Consider the following 19,768-nt stretch of genomic DNA (forward strand, 5'->3'; position numbering starts at 1 on the left):
TTGTTTCCTTCTTTTAAGAATTCAAAAATAAATCCAGAACTTGTAACTGCCACTGAAGGAGTACAACTCTCTGGAAACTCAATAATACTGAGAACAGAAACAATGGTAAAAGAAGTCACCTGCATGCTAAAACATGAGTTGATGCATTGCTAATTTTCAGCCTACAAGCTGACAATTCCACAGATGTATGTGACACAACTCAGTTTTCCATTTATGGTGGGATATATATTTTTTTTTTTAGGGGGGGGGAGGATTTTAGGGTGAAAGAACATGTACTCAGTTGTACCACTGACTGGCAAGTCATGTTTCAGGCCTTTAAGAATTCTTTATAGCAGATGAGTACTTCTTCCCAAAAATGCATGTGTCAGGTTAGGACTTCTTCTAGGTACAGATACAGTCTTCCTTTAAGCTTTAAATGCAAGGATTTATTTACATGACCCAGGTTTCATTACAGAGTCCTGAACCATGTCTAGCATTTTTTTGCTCACTGGGGTGTTAGTCTAGGCCTCGTCAAACCAGGTTACTTCGTCAGTATTTCAGTACAGAGTCCAGGTGTTCCTTGCAACAGCAGAGCAGCATCACCTTCTGGCCCCACAGTGCAGTCCTCAGTCATTAAGCTGCCATTGGGCCTTTCCCAGCAACTCCTTTTTGAACCCCAGAGGACCAATTCAGATCTTTGGGGGATGGGGGGGGGGGGGGGGGGGGGGTGCGGCAGAGCCATGTCATTCACTAACAATGGTCTGAGGCGCCTTTAGCTTCAGTCAATCTGTGGCTTCATGTACAGATCCACAACCTTCACTCAAGGAAACCCCAGTTAATGGCTAGCCAGAGCACTTTTTTTGTCCTGATACTATGTCTGTAACAACTAATAGTGCACCTGCGATGCTAGCATTAAATTAAATTAAATTTTGGGTTTCTATTCCGTCTTTCTGGGCTGCCATTCCAAATGATTAAGGGAAGGTGAGTTACATTATTGCTACAAAGGGAACTGAGGTGTGACACTGACCTCAAATGTTCCATCTTCAAATATAATTTGAATCAATTAACCTCTATGTAAACCTTACTTAACTCTAACCACAGAAAACAATAGGCCATTCCTTTTATTGTTATTTCCTTAACTCTCCTCATTCTTTTTTTTCTATTATACTTTTTTCAAACTTTAGCTTGATGTCAAGATTTCTTTGCACTTGTAAATTTAAACTTTAATAAATAAAGAATATAAAAAAGGAAAAAGATAGGTTATATTTGTTTCAGTAGTGGTGGGTGTATATTGGATTTATTTCTTATATTGATGATGTCAGCAGTGACACTGACTGAATATAAATGGTGAGACCTGCAGCCAGTGCTTCTTTCTTTGTCTAGGAGGCAGCTTTTCTGGGAAGTTGAGCTATTTCTTGCATCTGCCTGCCTATTGTCTGTTTGGCTCCCTGGTACAGAAACCAACAGAGCCATATTTTTCCATAGAGGGAGTAACCAATGGGATACTGTGATACCTGGGTACAAATTAGTAGGGATGTGCATTTGTTTCATTCGTTTCATACGTTTCCCATTACATGTCAATTAGATGTGCATTCGTCTCATATGTTTCACACGTTTCATATTACATGCTTATATAGGAAACGGATGAAACGGATGAAACAAATGCACATCCCTAAAAATTAGACTGAAATGATAGGTCAAGCCAAATTGGTGGAGAATCGGCGCTATATATTAAGGATGGCATAAACAGCATAAAAATCCTGCAGGAGAGAAAATTTAATGTGGAATTTTTAGGGACAGAAATTCAGTGTGTGATGAGGAAAATTATAGTGGTAGGGGTATATATTACTAACCACCTAGCAAGGATAAAGAGCTATAATCCTCAATATGATGCAGGATCTGGTAAAAGAAATAACAGTGATGGGGGCCACTTGGTAACAGTGATCATAATGTAATCAAATTTAACATAATCACTGAAAATAGGGTGCTTAGTGGTTCAAGATTTTTGAAAGATAGTACGGCAGTAGATTTTTCATGTAACAAAAGTAATGATGCACATGGCTGTTTCAATCTTCCTCTCTGATGATCTGCGAGGAGTAACTTTTAAAGATTAGTATATAAAATTGTGCCAAGCCGCACATTTTACTTTCAGAAATTAGCGCCTACCCAAAGGTAGGCGTTAATTTCTGCCGGCACTGGGAAAGTGCACAGAAAAGCAGTAAAAACTGCTTTTTTGTACACCCTCCAACTTAATATCCTGGCGATATTAAGTCGGAGGTCGCAAAGTAAAAAATAATTAAAAATAAAAAAAAAAATGTAAAATCAGCCCGCGGCTCACAGGTTGAAAACCGGACACTCAATTTTGCCGGCGTCCGGTTTACGAACCCGTGGCTGTCAGTGGGTTTGAGAACCGATACCGGCAAAATTGAGCGTCGGCTGTCAAACTCGCTGACAGCCGCCGCTCCTGTCAAAAAAGAGGCGCTAGGGACGCATTAGTGTCCCTAGCGCCTCTTTTTACTGCGGGCCCTCATTTAAATACTGAATCGTGTGCACAGGAGAGTGGCCTGTGCGCGTGAATCGACCTGACAGTCAGCATTCACAAGGTACCCAGTTCTTTATGTTCTTATGACTTTTTTTTAAATTGAATTATAGCAAAAGCAGATAAGAACATGACTGTTTTCTGTTGTACTGTATCGAACTGTCAGCTGCCCCGTATCTCTGATATCTCTTGAGATTGTAATGTTTGATCATACTCACCCCCTACAGTACATGTAACAGTCAGAAAACAGGATGCCAAGAAGGCAGGGAAGAAATTTCACAGTCTTATTTCAGTTTCTACCTAGTAAAAGCATTAAGAGCATTTTCAAGCGTGCATACTCTTAGGCACAAATCATCAGAGTTGATAGGTTTTCTGAATTTAATCGTTTTTATGCTTTAATAGTATTATTCTTTATATTTTAATTTCACTGGTGCTTTTTTTTTAAGTGAAGTACACATTACATATTTTCCCTAATAGTAAAATCTCCCTCTCTGCATGTTAGAACATTTTGTGGCTTCCTTGACTTACATGTAACCAAGGCTTTTCTGTTTGTTTTCCTGCTATCTAACCTTGCCAGTTTACAGTAAGTGATAATGTTATCAACAATTGCTTAAACACTTGTCAAGAATGCTGTAAGACTTACAGTGTAAGTATGTTATTTGCATTTAGTTTATTCTTCTAGTATGGGTCAATTTACTCCCACTCAGAAAAATTTCAGGCAAAAATGTATTGGGTGACTTGGGCAGATGCATTTAAAAATTCATCAGGGCCCAGTGTATGCACAGAAGATGGTTTCACTCACACTTTTATGTGCTCTGAGAAGAGGTCTTGTAAAAAGCGGAGTAGGGATAGGGTTGCAACTTTTAAAAGGTGTACGTATAAGTTCACCTGCACAAGTTACACCCTCAATTGAGCAGGTGCAACTTTGGTGCAGATGGGTTTGTGTGCATACTCGGGCAATTATACACAAAGTTTCAAAGCAATCTTATGTGCTTAAGATCACTTTGAAAACTCAATTAAAGACTGCTTGTTAAAAGTACATGCAGACTGTACACTACCATACAGAGTTAGAAAAGTACCCTCTTAAATGTATCCTGCAGTTTGAAAAGACTGCCAAGAGGCCCTGTGGATTCAGAAAAAAAACAGAAAATGCCTCTTTGCATGGGGTTTTGAACCTTCCCCCGCTATCTGCCATGTATTATGAGATGTATGAATCTCATTATTCCATTCTGAACAGTCAAAATAGCTCTTGTGATAACAGCAATATCCAGAATGAGACAAAGGAAGCACAAGTAGCATGCTCAAGACATGATGCAGGGCTGGTTATGGGATGGGCCAGCTGGCAGCTGCCTCAGGTGCCTGCCTGTGGGAAGGCATTGGGGCTTGCAATTTCGGCTCTTTACCCATGACTGCAGGAATGGCTGCCGCTGCCCGAGCTTCATGTATCCACCTGTGCGTTCCACGCTCTCGGCTGCCTTCGCTGCAGAACCGATGGGACTCGGGGTCTCTCTGCCAGTTGTGGGCTGCAGTTCAGGCAGAGAGTGGCGGGAGGAGGATCCAAGCCAGCAGAGTCTGCCCCTCAGCATCTGCAGCTACTACTGCTGCTGATCCAGAGGCAGGTGGGCTGAGCAGCATTTGCCGCTGAGGGAGAGGGGTGCCAGACTTGAGTCAGTCCCTCTGTTGCCGAGACTGGAGGGGGAGTGGGAGGCTGGGTGCATCTCCCCCCTTGGGGTACTGCTCTGGCCTGTCCAGAGTGCCCACCTGGCTTGTTCTGATTCTGGTGGGATGTCAGTACAAATTACGGCCAAGAAATCAAAAACATTTTCCCTTACTTCAATTATCGTATTGTCTCATTTAAATTTCCTCGCATACACAGATACATAGGAAATAATGAGAGTCAAAAAAGCAGCATCTAGGCATTCATGTAAAATCACTTTTTTGAGTTATAAAATGGATTAACAAGGTAAAAAGCATGATGAATTGCTGCCATGGAAGGTCATCACGTATGGCAAAGTATCACTTTGGTTACTCCGAATATTCATTTGTGAACCCCTACAGTGTTTTCATAGTTTGATAACTACATTCAATGCATCAGCACAAGACACCAGGGGAACCCAGACAGCCATTCTGTTATGACTGGTGTGTGTGTGGATCCTTGGCCCGAGGTGCGAGTTGACACAGCCTGTGGGGAGGAGCCCCACAGGTCTGCACCATCAGGAGGAGAGGTGTTGGAGTGTAGGGAAACTCTGTGCACAGTCGTAGGAGAGAACCCCAGAGAGCAGGAGGTGACCCCCCGTAGGGCAGCAGACTGTAGACAGTACTTGGAAAGTCTGGTGAGAGAGGGCGCCAGGCAGAGCACAGGGCGGTAGGTGCCCGAGCAGCCGAGCAGGAGATACTCCGATAGGACAGCCCCAAAGGGTAGAGCTGCAGCGTAGTGGGCATAGACAGGAGAGTGTAGCAAACCCACAGGGCAGTGAGCCTGAGCCCAAATCCAGCAGCTCATGTAGACAGGTACCTGGAGATTGGAGGGTAGCTGGCTGAGTAGTAGAGAAGTAGACCCGAGAAGCGGGACAGTGGTAGAAATCCTGGATCAAGCCCTGAGGAGTGGGGAAGCTCAGGGTGATCTGAGAATAGGTGAGCGCCGCCCGAGGAACGGGGAGCGCGAACAGTCTTGAATACTACGGCGCAACCCTGAGGAGCGGGGGAGGCAGGCTGAGGACTCACAAGTCACTGCAGTAGTTCCCAAGGAGAGCCGAGAGAAAGAGCAGGAAGCCAGATGAGACCTAAGAGGTGCGGGGCCAGCCTGAGGAGCGGGGTAGGCCAGGGATCAAGTCCCCGTAGAGTGCACACTGACCCCCGAGGAGTGGGTGCCAGACAGGGTCCACGAAGCAGGCAGGAGTGACAGTCTCAGGAACAAGAGGCAGGCGTAGGACTCGTACAGTTCTTGTTGCCAAGTCGGCTTGCTGGGAGCGAAGCAGGAGCTTAAATACAGGAGTCCGATGACATCATCAAACAGGGACACCCCCGAGGTTCCCGCCGAAGTGGCTTCAAAGGCAGGAATTGTGACACATGCACGCGCCTAGGAGGGTCCGACATCGGAGCAGGAAGTAATGGCGTCCACGCGGCGATGCAGGTAGGTCCGTGCAGCGAATGGACCCAGGGAGGGTAGAAGTGTGGAACAAGCAGTGAGTACTCGCGGTCACAGCCGTCTGCAACCAACAGGCATAACACATTCACTAGGAACCTAAAGGAATGAACACTTTAAGGGGATTCTAACCTATCTACTCGTGCCTGCAACATTTTTGTTATCATGGATTCATTTCCAAAGGGATATTATGTAATATGTCAAATCATTCCAAATGAAGAAAATGTTTTTTAAGTAAAACTTTGTTGTTTTGTTGGGACACCACTCCTTGTGTGAAGAGCGATTTTTGGAGGGAGATTCTATCTGATGGCCTAAGTATCCTAAAGTTAAGATTTCCCCCTATTAGGAATAGACCCAGAGGTGTTGCCAGAGCCATTGATGATTTGTGTCAGGTCTCAGCGGCCACACCGTGTACCTCTCTTATACAATTATAATATAGCTCTTGCATAAGGCCCATGATCAACATTTATTTCATAATCATTACAATGCATTTACAAAAAAAAAAGACAAAATAATTTTCTGTTCCACTGTAGCACAACACAATACAGGCAGAGACCATATTGTTACAGACATGTCTTGATTCCAGGTGGTCATCTGCCCCTTCACAGGATTTTTGATGATTGTGCTAGGGCTATGACGATGTCACTTATCCCGGGATTCATCATTCCACTATGATGGCCCATGGGGGAAAAAATGGGGCGTGGATGGAAGTATGCAGCCGACTGTGTCGTGGCGGTGCGTTTCCGCCTGCCGCTGTTGCGGCCGGACCGCACACTTTCACCCCTTAGCACCACGGAAAAAGTTGGTGTTATTTCCCGCGGTACTACTGGCGATAATGTGGAAAACATTATCGCTTGCAGCGCTGCTGGGCCATAACTCCGCTCAAACTCCGCCCACACTCCTCCCCTTTCCCTGATTTAAATTGTACCGCCGCGATGCAGCCGGCATTGCATGCGATAAGGCCCTAACGCACGCGATAACAGCACATCGCAAGTTTAAAGAATGACCCTGTTATTTGGCTGAATGCTGGTTATGTCTCTACCAAATGCTTCTATGGAGCCATCTCACTTCCCTTCTGAGCAGTTGGCCATTGCAGTTGAGAACTTGAAAGCTTCATTTGATGGTCATCCTGAGATGTTTCTGCCCTTCAGTGACCTCCCTTTCTGATGTTCTAATCCCTGGCAGGAAGAAGAAGGGCATTAAAGTGAAGAATCACGGAATAAAAGGTCTTAATCATTGGTAAAACCACAATGGTGCTGGTGAACTAACTGGAGCTCTGTTATCTTTTGGGCTTCTGTCACATGGAGTGGCTTCTGCTCTAGTTGCAATATTCAGTACTTCTTTTCCTCCTCTGCCGCCTCCTCCTCCTTTTCCTCAGTTTCAGACGTTTGTTCTGACTTCCCCTACCTCTTTCTCTGTCACTTGCAGGACAGGGAGGTTGGGCTCACTGCCCTCTTTGCTTTATTTCCCTCACACTCATTCTTTTCACACCCAGTCACTCTCTCGCACTCTCTTCCACTCACTTATGCTCTTCTGCTTTCCACGCTCACCTCTTAACTGTCAGCACAAGAACTGAATCACAAAACCAAGAACAATACCTGTACATAAACTAAGACTTATAGCTAGTACCAGCCACATTTGCTATCAGTGGTGACTTTCTGCCAGGTCACTCACCCGGAATCTCTTGTCACAGACCTGGAAACTCTGGAATTTGCTTTCTTTTCCCCATTGCAGCTGGCGAGGAAAATGAAGGTTGCTGCTGGCTCTGACTGGGTGCGTTTTATTTTTAGCTTTTAGAAAGTTACCACTATTTGCTATCACTCCCACATACACTATAGACAAAAACTGGAAGAAAGGGATAGGAATCAGAAAGTAAAAAGACAAAAAAAAACAAGAGACAGATGTCAATAAATGCCATATTTTTACCTATGAACAGCCAAATCCCACAAAGCCTATGTCCAAAACTACTACCCTATCGACAGCATGGACAACTTCTGCTCTGTGGTGGTTTGTCTTTTATACTTTTCATGTGGAAATGTATGATGATGATATGTTTGACAAACAGCATGTGCAGATGAAACTGCTGAAATGATCAATCAGGGAAATTTATGATTACTGAATCTTTTAAGAATTGTGTAAAGAGTTCTCTTTTTGCTCTTGCTTTTTCCTGATAATATTCAGTGCAAAGTTGTTTAGATTTACTCAATAGCTGGACTATTTGAAGGTTAATGGTGGAAATTTTAATTCATGTGATTTTATTAAATTATTATACTATTTAGATTTATCTAATATTAATTTTAACTGAGACATTTGTACTATTAATTTTTGATTGAACAATGTATTCTATTGTTAATTTCTATGCTTTTATTATGAATTATTCCTTGTGTTCCTTGGGCATTTATGGTATATTGACTAATTAAATTTGAATAACAATAATAATTCATTTTTCCTAAATATCATACTTGTTGGAAGGAGCATTTGGTGTCTTCACTGGGTCTGTGTTCCTCCTAGCGGAGGACATATTGGGAGTGGCATAGTAGTGTCTTCAATAAGATCATTTGCTATAGCACACTTCTCTAGGAGCAGCCCCTGTAGTGCAGTCTTGGAAACTGAAAGGGGAGTCTTGTCTCACATCTCTCTGTAGTAGTAGTGTGGAGTTTGGGAATGGGTAAAACCTCCCTTTTTGACAATGAAGGGCCACACAGATAGTTCATTGTAGTGGTGATTTTGATTCTCTGCTGTAACTGCTCTTGTGGTCTTTATATGTGTGGTGGAGCATATCTCTACTCTGAAGGAGTAAACTTGGGCCTGGCTTCCTATGGGAGAGAGAAGAACCTGATCCGAGTTGAAGAAGAATAAAGATCTCCAGTCGATCAGTGAGAAGCGAATGGCAGGTGACTTCCCTGAGGGGATTAGATATGTGGAGTAGAAAGCTGGCACTCTGTATCCAGTGATCCAATAGTCCAAAGGACTGAAGTTATTTGGCAATATGGCTAGATGTTATTACACTGACAGAAATCATTGGTGTTAACTCCTTGACACTAAGAAATATGTTATTCCACTGTGTGATTCAGATGGTATAAAGTTTTACTATCCCAGCCATGATCTCAACTTTATAATAAATCTGCACAGTAATCTAGATTTAGCAAAAGAGTCAGTTCACAGTTTTAATTCATGTTCAATCTTCCTTCTTAGTACTCATATAAATGTACTCTTCAGCAGAGATCCCTCCCCCTGTAAGTTCACATAAGGTTGTGCATGATCCTCTTTGAGAGCAGTTGGAAGCTCTACAGAGTTAGGTTGGTAACCATAACAGCCATTTCATTGATAACATCAACAGCAATTTCCTTCCTCTCCAGCTGCTTCTTATAGTCTGACTCACATTTCATGCAGAAGCATGCCCAGTTCCCTCAGACTAGACTAAATTTGTCTTCCACCTGGGGATGACTGGAGTAAACCAAAAGGGTTTTCTAACAGTGGGTTATACAAGCAAAAGATATTAGTTTAGGAGCTTACTAACAAGTAAGTTTGGAGCCTCTAGGCTACAAGAAATTAAGAGAACAAGCCCTATAATCATGCACAAATTAAAAATATGGAGGACAGTCTGCAAATTTTTAAAAGTTCCGATAGAGGGTGTGTCTCCAATTTTGATTCTTTATCAGAATCCATACATTTTGCCTTCCACTTTTGCAGTTGAAAAGAACAATATTGTTCCCAACAATATGAGCAGCTATAGTCCAATTCCGAATATACATATTTTAGGAAAATTGTTTGAAAAAGCTGTAATCATTCACTTTATTGATTTCCTGGAAGAAGGTGGTCATTATGAACCCTTCCAGTGTGGATTTAGATTGGACTATGGGACCGAAACTACCTTATTAACCCTATATGGCAATTTAAAACTGAAATGGGCTAAGCAGAATGATAGTCTATTGGCCCTATCATCAGCTTTTGGTGCAATCAACCATGCTATCTTACTAGAGCGGATATCCAACATAGGAATAGGAAGCAAGATTCCAACATGGTTCAGATAATTTTTGGACAATTGTTCCCAGACAGTAGTCATGGGGGAGTGACACTCCTCAGCATTTCCAATGACTTGTGGGTTACCTCAAGGGTCTGTTATAGATCCCTGTTTATTTAATATCTCCATCTCCCTTATTCAGAAATATAAGGTAAGGTATTTCTGCTATGCTGATGACTTAGAACTTTACCTCTAAGAATGAATTATCATTTGACCATTCAGAAGGTAAGCAATTATTTGATTGCAATTAAAGGCTAGTTTACATAACTAAATGTAAACATAACAGAAGTTTTATAGATTAGTAGGGATAATTATCTGAACAGCACTGTGTATGTCTAGTAGCACATTAGAAATGATATAGTAGTAGTAGTAATAAACTGAAAAAATTAACTATAGATCAGCTTGACAGGCCAATCAGCACAAATGTAAGGCATCTAAGAGTGTTATTTGATAGCAAGCTATTGATAAATTTTCATGTTTCTATTATTCTTGCTTTGCACAATTGTAACTCGTACATCAGTCCAGGCCACTTTTTGATCGAGATCAGCTAAAGCCAAGGTATTGGCTCTTAGAAGTCTAAACTACTTTAATAGCCTCCTTCTAGGACTTCCACATAAATATACACATTCTTTAGTTAATTCAGAATGCAGCTGTTTCTGTCCCTGCTTTTAATGAAAGTATGATCCCCATACAAATAATTATATTTGCTCCCTGGGATCCATTGCATGTGATTCAAGGTTTTATGTTTACGTTTCAAAGTGACTCATGGGTACAGTGTGAGCTACATGCAGCATAATATTTCTTGTTATCTTCCTACATGGATATTAGAATATTCCCAGGCACTCCTTTTAACTGCTACTTCATTAAAAGATGCTCATTTGAAGGCAATGTGTGACAGGGCATTAAGATGCATTGGACCTTACCTTTCAAATTCATCACCTCTTGAAATTAGGTTACTACAGTATTGCCTGACTTCTGGAATACCATAAAGGCTTGCTTATTTTCAAAGTTATTTAATTAACTTTTACCAGTTTTACATTACTGTATTAAGAAAGCTGTGGAAGGGTGCAGGCTGGGACATTGTATCTTATGACAGTTATTGTTAGCATTTACAACTGCAAATTTATTTTTTGATCTATACTTTATATTGTTTAATGTAACTTTGCTCTCTTTCTGATTATAAATTGCTGTACCGTTTGTTACAAGTTCTCTATCCCCGTTCGATGTAAACCGATCTGATATGGTATTTATTATTTAACCATGAAGGTCGGTATAGAAAAATGCTAAATAAATAAATAAATAAATAAAATATTTATTTGGGTGATTTATATACTGTTATTCCAAAAGACGATCACAATAGTTTAGAATATCAGCATTTATATTTTTGGTCAACAGTCATATACTGTGTGTCAACATTCACATTTTTGGTCAACACCACAGCAAATACATATTCTAGTTCATATTCATACATATTCTAGGACATCACAATAGCAAATATATAATCCATACTAGCCGTTAAGCCCGTAACAACGGGCTCGGTCCGTTTCCTTCCCACTCCCTCCCCCTCATTCTCCCTCCTCCTTCACTCTCTCTCAAGAAGAGACCTTCCGAAAAGAAAGAAAACCTCTCCCTCCTTGAAAGAAAAAAAAACCCCCCCCTCACCTCCCTCCCTCAATCGCCCACCCTCCCTTCCCTTCCCCTCTCCTCACCTCCTCTCTCACCTCCTCCCTCTCTCTCACCTCCCCTCTCTCTCTCCACCTCCCTCCCTCTCTTCTCTCACCTTCCCTCTCACCACCTTCTCCTCCCGCTCCTGCCGGCAGATTCGGGGGGGGGGTCCATCCCACGCGCGCGCAGCGCTGCTTCTCCTGCCCGCTTCCTGCCCGTAAGATCTCGGGGGGGTGTGTCAACTCGCGCGCGGCGCCGCTGCTTTCTGCGCGCGCGCGCGCGCTGCTTCTCACTGCCGCTCCTGCTGGCAGATCTCGGGGGGGGGGGGGGCGGCGGTGTCACTCGTGCGCGGCGCCTCTGCTCCTCCTCCCGCTCCTGCTTCGCGGCCGCCGCCGCTCCTGCAGCCCCACCGCCATGTTTTTTGTTTTGGGCACGCACGGCTCTGACCGACGTGCTGGCCCGCACATGCGAGGTAGAGCTGCTCTCTACTGTGCATTTGCGGGCCATCGGTCAGAGCCCATTTATAAGGTAGATTCATATATTTCTAAGTCAACACAACAGTATACATAAATTTTAATTCTACTTACAATACACTTTACATCGTTCATTACTTATTGCTTGCTCCACTAACATTATCTCTGGTACTGAAGTTGATGTTATCAGCATATTGGTATTTTATATTAAATCGTATGCATTTCTAAAGAGCCATGTTTTCAGTTCATGCCTGAAACTCTTTCTTTCTGTTATCTGACGTAAAGACTCTGGGAGAGAGTTCCACAACTTGAGGCCTGCTATGGAAAACATTCAGTCTCTTATTTGCATTAAGTGTGTGTTCAGAGTAGAAGGCACCATTAGAAGTCCTTTGTTTTGTGATCTGTGGTGTGAAATGTTATCTATACAATTAGGCCTTTTATTTATTGCATTTTAATACTTTGACATATTTATGGTAAAGTATTGTTATTTTAATTGTATTGATTTGTATGTTAATTACGATGCATTTCTGTTGCTTATCTATGTTTTTGCCAACTTGGAGCATTTAGATAATCATGCAGGTTATAAATGTAAATAAATAAATAAAATGTACACTAAAGTCTGATAATAAATACGATAATGGCTATGAACAGTACTTATGAAAATATTCATTACATGCAGTATAAAGTCATCCTTTAATACAATTTAGAAATCTACTTTGGAAGCCTCAGTCATTAATCTTGTTTACAGTTTCTATTAATGTTATTCAAGTTGTATTTGAATAACTATTTCACTGCTAAGCCAATTGTAATTATAGAAAAATGGAAATCCATGATGTAGCATAGATATTGAAATTTCCTTCTGAATAATGAACCATGTGGAAGGGGGAGGCACTGAAGGAGCAGGTTAAGCTGCTAGGGAGGTGGTATGATTGGGTGAGAGGTTGGATTGGGCCATGGGACTCTGGTGAGCCATGTTGGGGGAGAGGAGAGGAAGGTCTGGTTAGATGGCTCTGTTTGGGCTACAGATAAGTCTGGGGGGAACTCTTCTTATCTGTTAAACCTGTATTCAGAATTAACTCAGAAATGATCATCCTGGATAAAAGCAACTCTACTGTATTACTATTTGTCTATTGATATCTATCATGAAATATAGAAGTTTCATGAGGGTCTGGACAAACTGGGCCACAGAGGGATGAGGGGCAGGAGGAGAAAGAGAATGGCAGATGCAACTGGGGCAGTTATAGATAAGATCCAAAAGCAGGTCCCAAATTTGTGATAAAAGAGATTTTCCCAAGAGAACATAGCCCAGGCAACACGATTTTCCACATTTAAGGAGACTTTCTGGACAATGGGTGTTCAGATAAAAGGTGCTCTGCTTTAGCACAAAATAGAAATACATTAACAATAGATTTCTGCATCCTGGTACAGTTTTAAAGGTTCTTTATTCAACTAAATGGTTAAACATGAATATGAATTACCTTCAGCTTTAATTATCTTCAAACTGTTTCTTGCAAAAGAATATGAAGACAAGGATATGAAGAGGACTTCCAGGGCCTGGGGATATTAGTGAGTCTTGCAATGTGACTTTTACAGTTATGCAAATCCAAAATATCTGTGAGAAGCCTTTTCCCAGAAGTGTAAAAGCTATGATATAAAGCAAACTATGGGCTGCCTGAGTGTTGAACTTGAACTAACATTGTGAACCCTGACAATGTCTCTATCCCTCCCATAGTAGCGGGCAGCGGTTAACATCATATGCTTAAAATCCGTTATCGTCTGGGTGCCCTAATCAGCATGTAGCTTCATTTCCTGGTCGTGTACAACTGATTGATATCAATGCTGTTTTGAAAAGAAGCTAAAAAGAAAAACATCCTAGATTTGGTAAGATGTTTTTCAAGCTTTCCTAATGACCAGGAGCACACTAGTTCTGTAAAGGCTGAAAATATGAGATGAGAATTAAGCATCAAACTTCTTTTGAAAGAAAGTTTACAGATAAAATTTATGACAAAAAGAAACAAAGAATCTTGATTCTTTGTAAATGACGGACTAAAGTTGAGGGTTGTTTAGACCCCAAATATTTGCCATTACTATTGAAGATTTCTTTGATGTGGTCACTCTTAGTAAAAGTGATGCTTAGAGCCAAAATCTGGAGGTATGTGTGAACTATGATAACATGTACAGTTGCTGGTTGATTGTGATAAAAGTGTGGTGTCAAAACGAGGCACACGTTTTCATGACTTCCACTTTAATTGTTAAGGAAGTAAAGAAAAAAACATTTTCTAAAAATTAGAGGATATCTTTTCTGTTATGGTTTGTGGGTTGGTGGACCCTTGGCCCGTGGTATGAGTTGTTACAACCTGTGAGGAGAAGCCCCACAGGCCCACACCGACAGGAGGTGAGGTCAGGCATGGCAGGGAGCTCTGGGTAAGACTGTGGAGAGTCCCGAGGAGTCAGGACTGAGATCCCCGAAGGGGAAGGCACCAGGCAGACCGTAGAGTGGGAGGCTTGAGACTGGCGTGCAGGTGTGCTAGCGGAGAGACCCCCCCCCCCGAGGGGCGGAGCTGCGGAGCGAGAGAGGTGCGACTGTAGCGACGCAGGCTAACCCGTGGAGCAGGGAAGCCCGGGTTTGGTCTCCGATGATGATGTAGGTAGTCCCCGAGGAGCGGGGAGCACAGGCAGTCTCTGAGTGATAAAGAAGCACAGCCCTGAGGAGCGGGGAAGTGCAGGTAGACTTGTAGCACGTAGGCGCGGCCCCAAGGAGTGGGGAGGCGCGGAGAGATACAGTAAGCACAAGGACACTGTCCTGTGGAGTGGGACGGTGCCAAGAGTCTCTTGAGAAGTAGGAGGATGCAGCCCTGAGGAGCGGGGAAGCGCTGACAGTCCAAGACAGCATGTAGGCACAACCCCGAGAAGCGGGGAAGCACTAGAGTAAACTCCCGAGTGATAAGGGTGTTCCAGGGGGCAGCCCTAAGGAGCGGGGAACCTTGCAGAGTAGGACTTCTGGAGGCGCAGGGCCAGCCCGAGGAGTGGGGAAGGCCAGGAGACAAGGTCCCCGTGAGAGCGCCACTGGCCCCCGAGGAGCAGGTACCAGATAGAGTCCAAAGTACAAAGGAGTCCATCAGCATAGCTACAGGAACACGGAACAGGAGCTAGTAGCGACGTACGGAATTTGTTGCCAAGTTGGCTAGCTGAGGGTGAAGGTGGAACTTAAGTACCTTAATCCAATGACATCATCAAGCAGGGACGCCCCCGAGGTTCCCGCCGAAGAGGCTTCAAAGAAAGGCCTGATGATGCACGCGCACGCGCCTAGGAAGGCCCGGACACAACGTAGCTGGCTGCGGCATCTCGGCCGCCACAAGAGGCCATGGCGAACACTGTGGTAGAGATTGGCCTGTGCCGCGAGCAGACCCGGGGAGGGCTGGAGAACGGTGCAGGATGTAAGTAAGCACAGTCGCAGCCATCTGCGACCAAAGGGCATAACAATTTTCATTGGTTTTTTGGTGATTGACCCTTATTTCTGTGCATTCAAGTGGATTTACACAGCCTCCACACTACTTTAAGGAAAAACGTAATTCTGTGCATAAAAGATCTCAAACATTCTATTCATGAAGGTCGCTGAAATGAATTGCAGTACTTATCTCAAACGGCGACGTGGACTGTGTTTCACCAAGGCTGCTTCAGGGCAGACAATTTAATGTGCTGCACAAGTTTTTATCAAAACCTGGCCAGTTGTTGTTGCTACTGCCAGTACTTTTTGATAGTATTTTTAGGATTTTGTTCACTAGGAAGAAATTTTATTTGTGGATGTGATTTAGAGAATGAGAGTGAGAGAGAGAGAGAGAGATACACACACACACACACACACACATATACACATATATATTTTTGAGGGTCAACATAAGACTAATCCAAAGCTGCTGCTTATTCAGATTTTAGGGAGATTTTTAGGGAGCTTATCTCAAAAGCTTATATTATTTAGCAATATCTTATGAAAATTCATATACATGTGCAACCAAAGGTTGCAAAACCTGAAGAGACCAGTTTTCTTATTTTTCTGGGACAGTGTATAGACAGTAGTGATGCTTAAAATAATAAATGAATTGGTTGCATTATGAGGTTATCAAAGGGTAACTCATCTCCCAGTCACTTGATGAGGCAAACTACTTGAGGCACACTCCTCTGTAATTGTCCTTGGAGACTCTTTTGGCTCAGCATTCAAAACAACACCAACTAAAACTGGCAATTCAGAGTGCATGTTAATAGAGTTTGATTGGTGTTTTACCACAATAGTCTCAGAAAGCAATACTAGCTCCATTTGTAGCATTAAATAATCCAGTAGTATATTTGGAGAAGATAGATCTATTATGTGGCTTGTATTCATGATTAACCAGAAAAACAAATAGTTCTTTTTTTTTTCCTATTGGAGCAGGCTGGACAGCTTGACTAGCTAGAAGACTGGGGACTTCTGTGCTTTTCAACAGTAACAGTATCTTTTATGTCTCAGCAGTTAAGAGATAGGACTGTGAGTTTTACAAAGGTCTGAAAAGAGTTCTTTATGATTGGTTTGCATGTGTGAGGTAGAAACTGCCTCAACTGCACATTGTAATTCTATTTATGCACAGTACTTCCATGGAGATTTTCCAAATCCACACTGATTAAACTAAAAGGTTCTGTTTCTGTAAATAAACTCTTAGTGAAAGGCAAAGAAACCCCCAAAGGCAGCCAGTTCAATGGCTTTTTGACAGAAATCTATAAAGGTCTAGTTCTAGGATCAGTGTGAACTGTAAGATCAAATAAGAGACCTCTATTCTAGAAAACAGGGGGGAGAAAGAAAAGCTATTGACTAAAATGCAATGACCACAGCTGATGTCACAACAGAGGGTATGATCTCGATAAACAGGCTGCAGATCTACACTAAATAAAATCCAGCGAATAATCAATGGTTGCAAACAGAAGAATTATCTCTGTAATAAAAAGTAACAACACTATATTCAATGTAAAATGGACTAGATGAACTAAAGATAGATATATGTATGTATGTTTATATATATCTATATGTATATATATCAATAGATAGATAGATAGATAGTAAAAAAAAAATCCATACTGACACTTTTCTAATATTAGGGCATATACAAAATACAAACAATATACAAAAACATATAAACACACAACACTTTATATATTAGAATAGTATCTTAATGCAAAACTTTACACATTTTATTCTTGTGCTCACATGTAAATTATACAATACTTTATTGTATACACCATGCTCTTTAAAACCCACCCCCATAAATTATCATCCATTCTGTATCATCAGCCACATTTCATACATACCATGCACACTACAATAAAAACTCACACTCAAGCTATAGCATGCTAAAATTGCGATGAAAATCCTCAATACTGCCACCCAAAATTTCTAATCATCAAATTCACTTGTTAGCCCCACACATGTGTTAATATACAGCATGTTCACCCATCCATTTTATGTCTCACTCACCAACCCAACAAAGGCCCAAGTTTCACCTGTCGCCAGGCTTCATCAGAGGAACATTGCACATTAAACCTTAACATTTATCAATATCAGGTAGCGCTATGGCAATAACTCTCCATTCAAAAATATAAGCCCAATGTTCTTTTCTCAGCTCCCATCGTGTCACATCTGTCTTCTTCAGATGCATAATTTATTCTCTATACATTATATTTTGATGTTCTCAACATAAAACAAAAATTCCAGCAGCTTTATGTCCAAAAGGCAGGGGTAGTCAATAGTTGCAGCATGTTAACACTGCCAAACAAAGAATACATACATTTTTGTTAACTACACATTCACACCTTACTTCCAATGTTTTAATTTCAATTCTTTTGTGTTTTTCAATCTCTACTCTAACCACAATATACCTTTATTGTGGTCAAGGTTCAACTACACAGCAGACAGAACACACCATATTTTTTCCTGAAAACTGTTCACCAGAATGAGGCAGTCACGCATCATAGTGCGCATTTCCGCTGTGAATGTAAAATTAGAAATAGAAGACTCCTCATTAACCACACATTTTCACACTGCTCAAAATGTTACTCCATATGCCTCCACTCCACAGCTGGTGAAAACCATACTTTTAGTGAAACGATAGTTAGATCACACAGGCCACAACCAGGGCCGCCATCAGGAATTTTGAGGCCCCATACAGCCAAAATGTCTGGGCCCCCAAGCGCACCTGCCGCCTGGCGGCTGCGGGCCCCCATATGTGGCAGTAGATCCTGGGGCCCCATACTGCAGGCCCAAGAATACTGCCCTGATGGCGGCCCTGGCCACAACCACCATCCTCTCTCGTGGCAGCTCTGAATAGTGGACACACCTGCAGCTGGACATATATATATATATCTGGGGAAGTCAATAGCTTAATTTAAATTCTTTACTGACTCCCATGCTTGTGTGTATATATTAGGTATGTGCATTCATTTAAAATGAATGGGTAATCTGAACTGAAATGGATCATTTTTATTTTGGTTCATTATACCCAAAATGAATGTTCCAGGTGTTTTTCATTTTGGCAAACAATATATGCTGTTCGCAAATAATGCACACTAGTTCCCAAAGATTTTTTCAAAATAAGGCACCACAACCAAGCTGGGGCTGGGACCAACCTGTCTGGGCTAAGCCTAGCCTAGCCAGAACCTCCCAAGCCCCTCTGATCCCCCCACCCCCCTATCAAGCCCAGTCAGAGTCTCCTCAAGAACCTCCAACCCCCCCTTCAGTAATCAACTGGGGTCAGGAACCTCTCGAGTCTCCACTTACTCCTTCTGTGGAGGTCTTAGGAATAGAGGGACTGGAACGAGTATGATCTAGGGAAAAGAGGCTGGAATGATCCCCACTCACTCCAGCCCTGCTGCAATTCATTAAACATAGCACCTGGTCCTGGGACCAGTGCCAAAGTAACATCAAAATCGGTCTGGTCTCAGGGCTGGCTAATGCCATTTTCCTGTCTGCCCATATATTTGTCTTCTTATCTCTTGGGCATAAGGAAAGGGAATTCAACAACTCCTTAACTCTATGAGAAGACAGAGGTCCATATTCAAAGAGCCAATGAATGGCACATTTATCCAGGGAAAGTTATGTGTGTAACTTTTCCTGGATATTTGGAGGACTTACATGCATAAGTCACCCGCCAAATATATTTTGATAAAATTGCAACTGCTTATCCCTGGGTGTAAACAACAAGGAATCTGTCTACTACTGGGGTTCCTGCCAAGTACTTGTGACCTGGATTGGCCACAGGATTCTGGGCTTGATGGACTTTGGTCTGACCCAGTATGGCAATTCTTATGTTCACTCTAGCCCAGACATTGCTCAGAAAATCTTGACCAGAGACCACAGACCACATTTTTCCCTGGGATCCAGTATATATGCACCTTGGGTATGGCCAGTAGGTATTGCCATTGAATAATGGTTAAGACTTACTCCCAAAGGGCTGTAACTGTTGCCTTCACATCCAGGCAGGCCTAAGAAGCAGAAACCAGGCTCAGGTTCCAACCCAGGTCTCCCACATGGCAGGGCACAGTATTACCATCAGGCCTGCCCTAGTGCTGTCATGATTTTCTCCTCTACGTCAAGTTTTAGGGATTCTGAATGGGGACCTGGAAATATAACTTCAGCTGCTCACAAAGCTAAATGGGAGATATATGTTCAAATGAATCCCATCAAGGTACATTCTAGCTCGTTCTCTCTTTATTTCTTTATGAACTCCTCAAAATTCAGTCTTAGTCTATAGACTTGACTCTGTGCAGCTCTCTGAAGTCTACATCTCATCTTCAAGATGAGGGTGAATTGTAGATGAATGGAGTTAAACAGCAGTAAAGGATCCAATTATGATGGAAATGAGATTAGGGCATATGTTTTCCAACATGCTTTTTATAGAATGCCCTTAATTAGTTGACTA

The sequence above is a fragment of the Rhinatrema bivittatum genome, chromosome 1 (assembly GCF_901001135.1).
Source record: "Rhinatrema bivittatum chromosome 1, aRhiBiv1.1, whole genome shotgun sequence".
Taxonomy (NCBI): Eukaryota; Metazoa; Chordata; class Amphibia; order Gymnophiona; family Rhinatrematidae; genus Rhinatrema; species Rhinatrema bivittatum.